Genomic DNA, 5,945 nt, shown 5'->3' with positions numbered 1-5,945 from the left:
AGAGGAGAAGAGGAGGAGAGGAGGAGAGAGGAGATAGGAGAGGAGAGGAGAGGAGGAGATAGGAGAGGAGAGGAGTGGAGAGGAGGAGCTGCTCTGCAGGTCTGTGACGGTCAGATTGTTCCTTCCTGAACGTTTAGCTTCAGCATCACATCTTTCTGTGAACTGCAGAAACAAAAGTGGAGAAAAAGAGTCAAAATATTCAAATAAAAGAGGCGTGAATGACAGAACTCTGAGAGGGAAAAGAGGAAGAGACGTTTGTGATGCCAATCATCTCCGAGCCGCTCAGAACTGAGCCTCGGACCAGAATATCAAAGATGAAAAATGCAGCCATACATGATGCAGTAGGTGAGCGGCGCTGCTTATAAATTATTCCTGGGACTCCGTCCTCATATTACTATTCCATCAGGCTGTTGTCATTTACATATTTCTCATACATTTAATGAACTGACTTCTTGAACTCAAAGCTCCACCGAGGTCCAACCGGCTGCTAAAATACTGACAGAATCCAGAACTCCAGGTTCTGTCGGCTTCATCCTGTAGATCAGGGCGGCGACCTGTACCGGTAAAAGAACCGTTCGGGTTTGGATCCTACTGATCAGAACCTATGGAGCCGCATAGTCTTATTTTGGCCTTTAGGAAATGCATTAATGACCTTCTTTTTTTAATAATAAATATGAATTTAGTCTATTTTTTGGTACAAACAAAATCAAAAATATAAAAAGAACCTAACGTCTCTCAGAATCTCTCAGATGAGCTGAGATGATCCTGTTTGGCACAGAGCATCTTTTACTTTGAAAAGAAGTAAACTAAATGTACATTTTGGGAGATACTTGGTTCTTTTTATATTTTTGCTTTTGTCAGTGCCAAAAAATAGACAAAATGTATATTTATGATTAAAAAAAGAAGGTCATGGATGCAAATCCAAATTCTTAATGCTACAGTAAAACTATGCGGTTCTTTCTCGGTTCTGATCAGAAGAAAACAAGTCCAAATGACTCTTTTACTGTTAAAGGTTGCCGACTCCTGATCCATGTGCAGCTCAGACATCAATTTATAAATGTAACTAATCTAAATGAAATAAATGCTAATTAAATAATCCTTACTTTAAAACAAACTAATTTATTTTTCCTTTATTTATTTGTTCTTTTTTCCCTCTTTGTCCTCAGCAGTCTTACCCTGCTGGCTTTTGTTGTTTTAGTTTGGGGTTTGTAGTCTTAGTTTGTTGGCTTTGTTTATTTGTTGTCTTTAGGTAGTTCTGGTTCGGGGAGCTGCTGACTCTGACGGTCGACATGTCTGCTCAAACGTCTCCATGTGGATCTGGAGCTGCTGGTTCCAGGTTCCTCCTGGTTTAGCTCAAAAACACAGAAATCACTGGAACCAGAGACGACGTAAACCTGAAGGATCCGCCTCATGGTCCGATAGGGATGAAACCTCAGCAGGAGCTTTATTTATTTATGCAGAAAAACGCTTCTCAGGAGGAGGAATAACATAACTAGCAGATGGTCAAATAAAAAAAACATCAATAAAAAGAGTTTAAAGACGTGAAGATCAACAATAAAACCAGCCTCAGAACTGGAATCATAAAGAGATCAGAGGATCAGGAGCAGAGATGGGGGGAACCTAAACACCCCCTGGTTTCATGGGGGCAGAAGATCTCAGACTGAGCTGAGGGGATGAAAGATCACTGATGTGATGTGAAGCTCTGAGACGCGACGCCGGGATGAGAAAACCACCAGGAGCTCTGGAGGCGGATCAAACGGCGGCGATGGAGAAGCTGCTGCCTTTAACTCAAGTCCAAAAAGAGAAAAACAACAGTCCAATCAAACGTGAGCGCGGCCTCACAGTCAGAAGACTCCTTCATTCTGCATGAACAGCAGAGCGTTATCGTTTAAAGCGGCAGTGGCGGCGGTGGCGGCGGTGGCGGCGGCGGTGGGGGCGCGTTCACCGCTGCGACAGAGGAGTGTTTTCCTCAGGAGTTGAGCTCCAGATTCTCTCCGTCTTTTATTGTCTGGAAAACATCTAAGGTGAAGGATTTCTCCCTCATCTGTGCGCGTTTGTTTGAAGAAGAGGCCCCGCCCACCTCCTCCTGCAGCAGGGGAGTCCGCCGCTCCGCTCCAGCGCAAACCCAAACGTCTCTGCTGGCTCTGACATACTTCTGCGGCTCCTTAACTCTCCTCCCGAGTTCCTGCTTCCTCTGAACAGCTAACTGGGTCACAGGAAACCAGAACAATCCGTTCAGAAAGAGTTTCTGAGACCACAGAAACCGCAGGGAAAGGTCAAAGGTCACAACAGGCACTCAGCAGGTCTGGTCATATCTATGGAAAATATTTAAGTGATGATAAATGAGTCTGAAGGTGTTGGTAAGTCATGATGGGCGTGTCCTTAAAGACCACTCCAATAGAAATGTTCTTTGGTGTTTTTAACTCGTTCTTGTGCCATTAATAGAAGACATGTATGAAGAAAATTCAGCTTAAAGTATTTCCCCAACCAGCAAGGCCAAGTGGGCCTCATAGAACAGCAAAAGCATTTCCATGATCTTTAACATTTTCTGAGTATCATGGGTCTCTGGGTATCATGGGTCTCTGAGTATCATGGGTCTCTGGGTATCATGGGTCTCTGGGTATCATGGGTCTCTGGGTATCATGGGTCTCTGGGTATCATGGGTCTCTGGGTATCATGGGTCTCTGGGTATCATGGGTCTCTGGGTATCATGGGTCTCTGGGTATCATGGGTCTCTGGGTATCATGGGTCTCTGGGTATCATGGGTCTCTGGGTATCATGGGTCTCTGGGTATCATGGGTCTCTGGGTATCATGGGTCTCTGGGTATCATGGGTCTCTGGGTATCATGGGTCTCTGGGTATCATGGGTCTCTGGGTATCATGGGTCTCTGGGTATCATGGGTCTCTGGGTATCATGGGTCTCTGGGTATCATGGGTCTCTGGGTATCATGGGTCTCTGGGTATCATGGGTCTCTGGGTATCATGGGTCTCTGGGTATCATGGGTCTCTGGGTATCATGGGTCTCTGGGTATCATGGGTCTCTGGGTATCATGGGTCTCTGGGTATCATGGGTCTCTGGGTATCATGGGTCTCTGGGTATCATGGGTCTCTGGGTATCATGGGTCTCTGGGTATCATGGGTCTCTGGGTATCATGGGTCTCTGGGTATCATGGGTCTCTGGGTATCATGGGTCTCTGGGTATCATGGGTCTCTGGGTATCATGGGTCTCTGGGTATCATGGGTCTCTGGGTATCATGGGTCTCTGGGTATCATGGGTCTCTGGGTATCATGGGTCTCTGGGTATCATGGGTCTCTGGGTATCATGGGTCTCTGGGTATCATGGGTCTCTGGGTATCATGGGTCTCTGGGTATCATGGGTCTCTGAGTATCATGGGTCTCTGAGTATCATGGGTCTCTGGGTATCATGGGTCTCTGAGTATCATGGGTATCATGGGTCTCTGGGTATCATGGGTCTCTGGGTATCATGGGTCTCTGGGTATCATGGGTCTCTGAGTATCATGGGTCTCTCGGTATCATGGGTCTCTGAGTATCATGGGTCTCTGGGTAAAGCCTCACATGTCCCAGGATGGGTGGACCAAAGGCCAGTTCTCCAGGATCATTCATTTATTTTTAGGAACTTTTTCTTCTCAAATTCCTAATTTTTCAGTAATTTTCAAGAATGTTTTCAGGATCTTCCTAAATTTTTATTTTCCATTTTGTAAATAAACCACAGTATTTTTTTTAATAAGAAATACTTTTAACTGTACATATTATATCAAGTAAAAATTTCCCGCCAAACATGTTCTAGAGTTAAGTCAATGTGAACAAACCCAATCAGGACCCACATTTTCTGCCCACTTTTAAACCACATGGTCCCACTTGGTCTTGTTTGCTGTTTTTTTATTCAAATCATTGTAAATAAAAGATTTATGATGTAGAAAATAAACTGGGCGGGGCCACAAGCTTTCTGCTCCGCCCCATTCTGGTTCATTCATCTGCAGACAAATAGATTCATGAACGTCTTTGTTGCGTTGGACTCTGGATCAGAACTGTACGACCGGATAGAAACGATATTGTTGCTGTTTTTGTTGCATCGCTAATGTTGGGTTGGGGGGGGGGGTCTCTGCAAGACAAACATAAGTTCAAACCATCATCCTTCCTGTTCTTGATCATAGTGATGTTCTCCACAGATCTGCTCGTAAGCATTTCTAACATCTGTGAATTGGACTTCATTCACATGCTTGCACTTGTTTTAAATTCAGTTATTTTCTTTTAATAATATTTTAATGATCACACCTTTACTGTTTGTCTTGATTGTTTCTTTCAATGTTTTATGTAAAACTGAATTGTCTCTGAACATGGAATGTGACATACAAATAAACTTGTCTTGCCTGTAGGAACTATGTCCTAGAAAATGACAGTATTTATGATTTTGGCTAAAACTTCATCATCATAATGAAAGACCAGTGGGAACGCTTTGGAAATAGATCAGAAAATTATGGGATTGAAGAAACAAAAATGTTTAAAACATCCAAATTTTGTCTAAAAATGACTGAATTTGGTTCGTTTTTGTTTTGTTTACAGGAATTTTACAACAAATTACTATTAAAAACAATATTTACACAAATATTTGAAGAAGATGTGTTTTTATTGACTAAATTAATTAAAAGACGAGTTCTGTAAAGGGCAAACATCTGTTCTCTGGGACCGATCCTTCTCAACAACGACTTGTTTTTAGGATGTAAAAATACTCGGGCGAGGTCTTACTCATCAAGTTAGAGACTCGCACAGAAGCTAATATTCTCGTTAGATGTCATGAGTCACATGTGACTTGAGTGGCACGACCGCCTTTAGCGCTCACGAACGATGGGGGGTGAGAGGAGCGCGCAGCGGCGCAGCAGGAGTGCGAGGACGGATGGAGGTTCTGGTGAAGGAAGCGTTCAGGCTGCTGCCTCCCGTGTTTACCTCCTGTTGATCTGTGAACTCAAAAAGGACAACGTGGAGCTAAATACAGCTGCACCCCACCTCACCCCCCAGAATGAATGAGACAGAATAAGTGTTGGTGCTCAGGAGAACCTCTCAACAACCTCCTCTGACTTTCTGAGCAGCATCCTCTTTGAGGAAGGCACAACAGAGAACCGTTTCAGATTCTAACTCATTCTGAAATGAGCTGGAATCAGGAAGAAGCAGAATTTCATCGTCTCTGCCTCCATGAAGGCTGTGGAGGGAAAAGAATCCCTTTTTACTGAAAAAGGATTAAAATAATAACATAAACCCGAGGAGAGCACAGGAAGTCTGTTACTGACAGTAAATGTGCTTTAGCTTGTTACTGTCTGTGAACTAAAATGTGACGAATGCTGTTTGTTATTTTAGAATCAAACATTCATTCTGTTCTGCTGCTGTTACAATACTAGGTTCTGGTTCTGTTCGCTTAGACCAGGGGTCCCCAAACTACGGCCCGCGGGCCGGATCAGGCCCGGCTCCACAGTTGGCCCCCGCAGTAAACATTCACACTATAGTGATTCGCTTTTTCTTTATTATTATTATTACCTTCCATACATTTTCTTGGACGTCCGTAACTCTTCAGCTCTTTCAGCTATTAAAAGGTTCAGCTCTTTTTTCTAGCTTTTTCAACTGTTTTGGCAGTTACTAAGGATTCTTAGGCTATTTTTGAGGTTTAGCTAGAATTTTTGCTATATGCTAGCTGTTTTGGCTAATTTAGTTTTTTTCAGTTTTTAGGATAATTTGGAGACTAGCTAACATTCAGCTACATGCTCGCTGTTTTGGCTCATTTAGAATTTCTTTTCTGTTTTTTAGGCTAATTTGGCATTTTGCAAACATTTTAGCTAGCTTTCAGCTTCAGGGTTTTCAGCTATTAGCTTCAGCATTTTTAGTTATCAATTTCAGCATCAAATTCAGCTTAGAGCATTCACACAAGCCTTATC

At 43.2% G+C, this 5,945-nt stretch overlaps 1 protein-coding gene across 3 annotated transcripts in view; it reads right to left on the bottom strand.

Moving 5' to 3' along the window:
• LOC112147851 (RNA-binding Raly-like protein) overlaps positions 1 to 5,945 on the bottom strand; it is a 36,980-nt gene that overhangs the window by 25,330 nt on the left and 5,705 nt on the right. The window lies entirely within an intron of this gene.

The sequence above is a fragment of the Oryzias melastigma genome, linkage group LG17 (genome assembly GCF_002922805.2).
Source record: "Oryzias melastigma strain HK-1 linkage group LG17, ASM292280v2, whole genome shotgun sequence".
In the NCBI taxonomy this organism is placed as follows: domain Eukaryota; kingdom Metazoa; phylum Chordata; class Actinopteri; order Beloniformes; family Adrianichthyidae; genus Oryzias; species Oryzias melastigma.
This window is presented reverse-complemented; position numbering and strand designations above follow the sequence as displayed.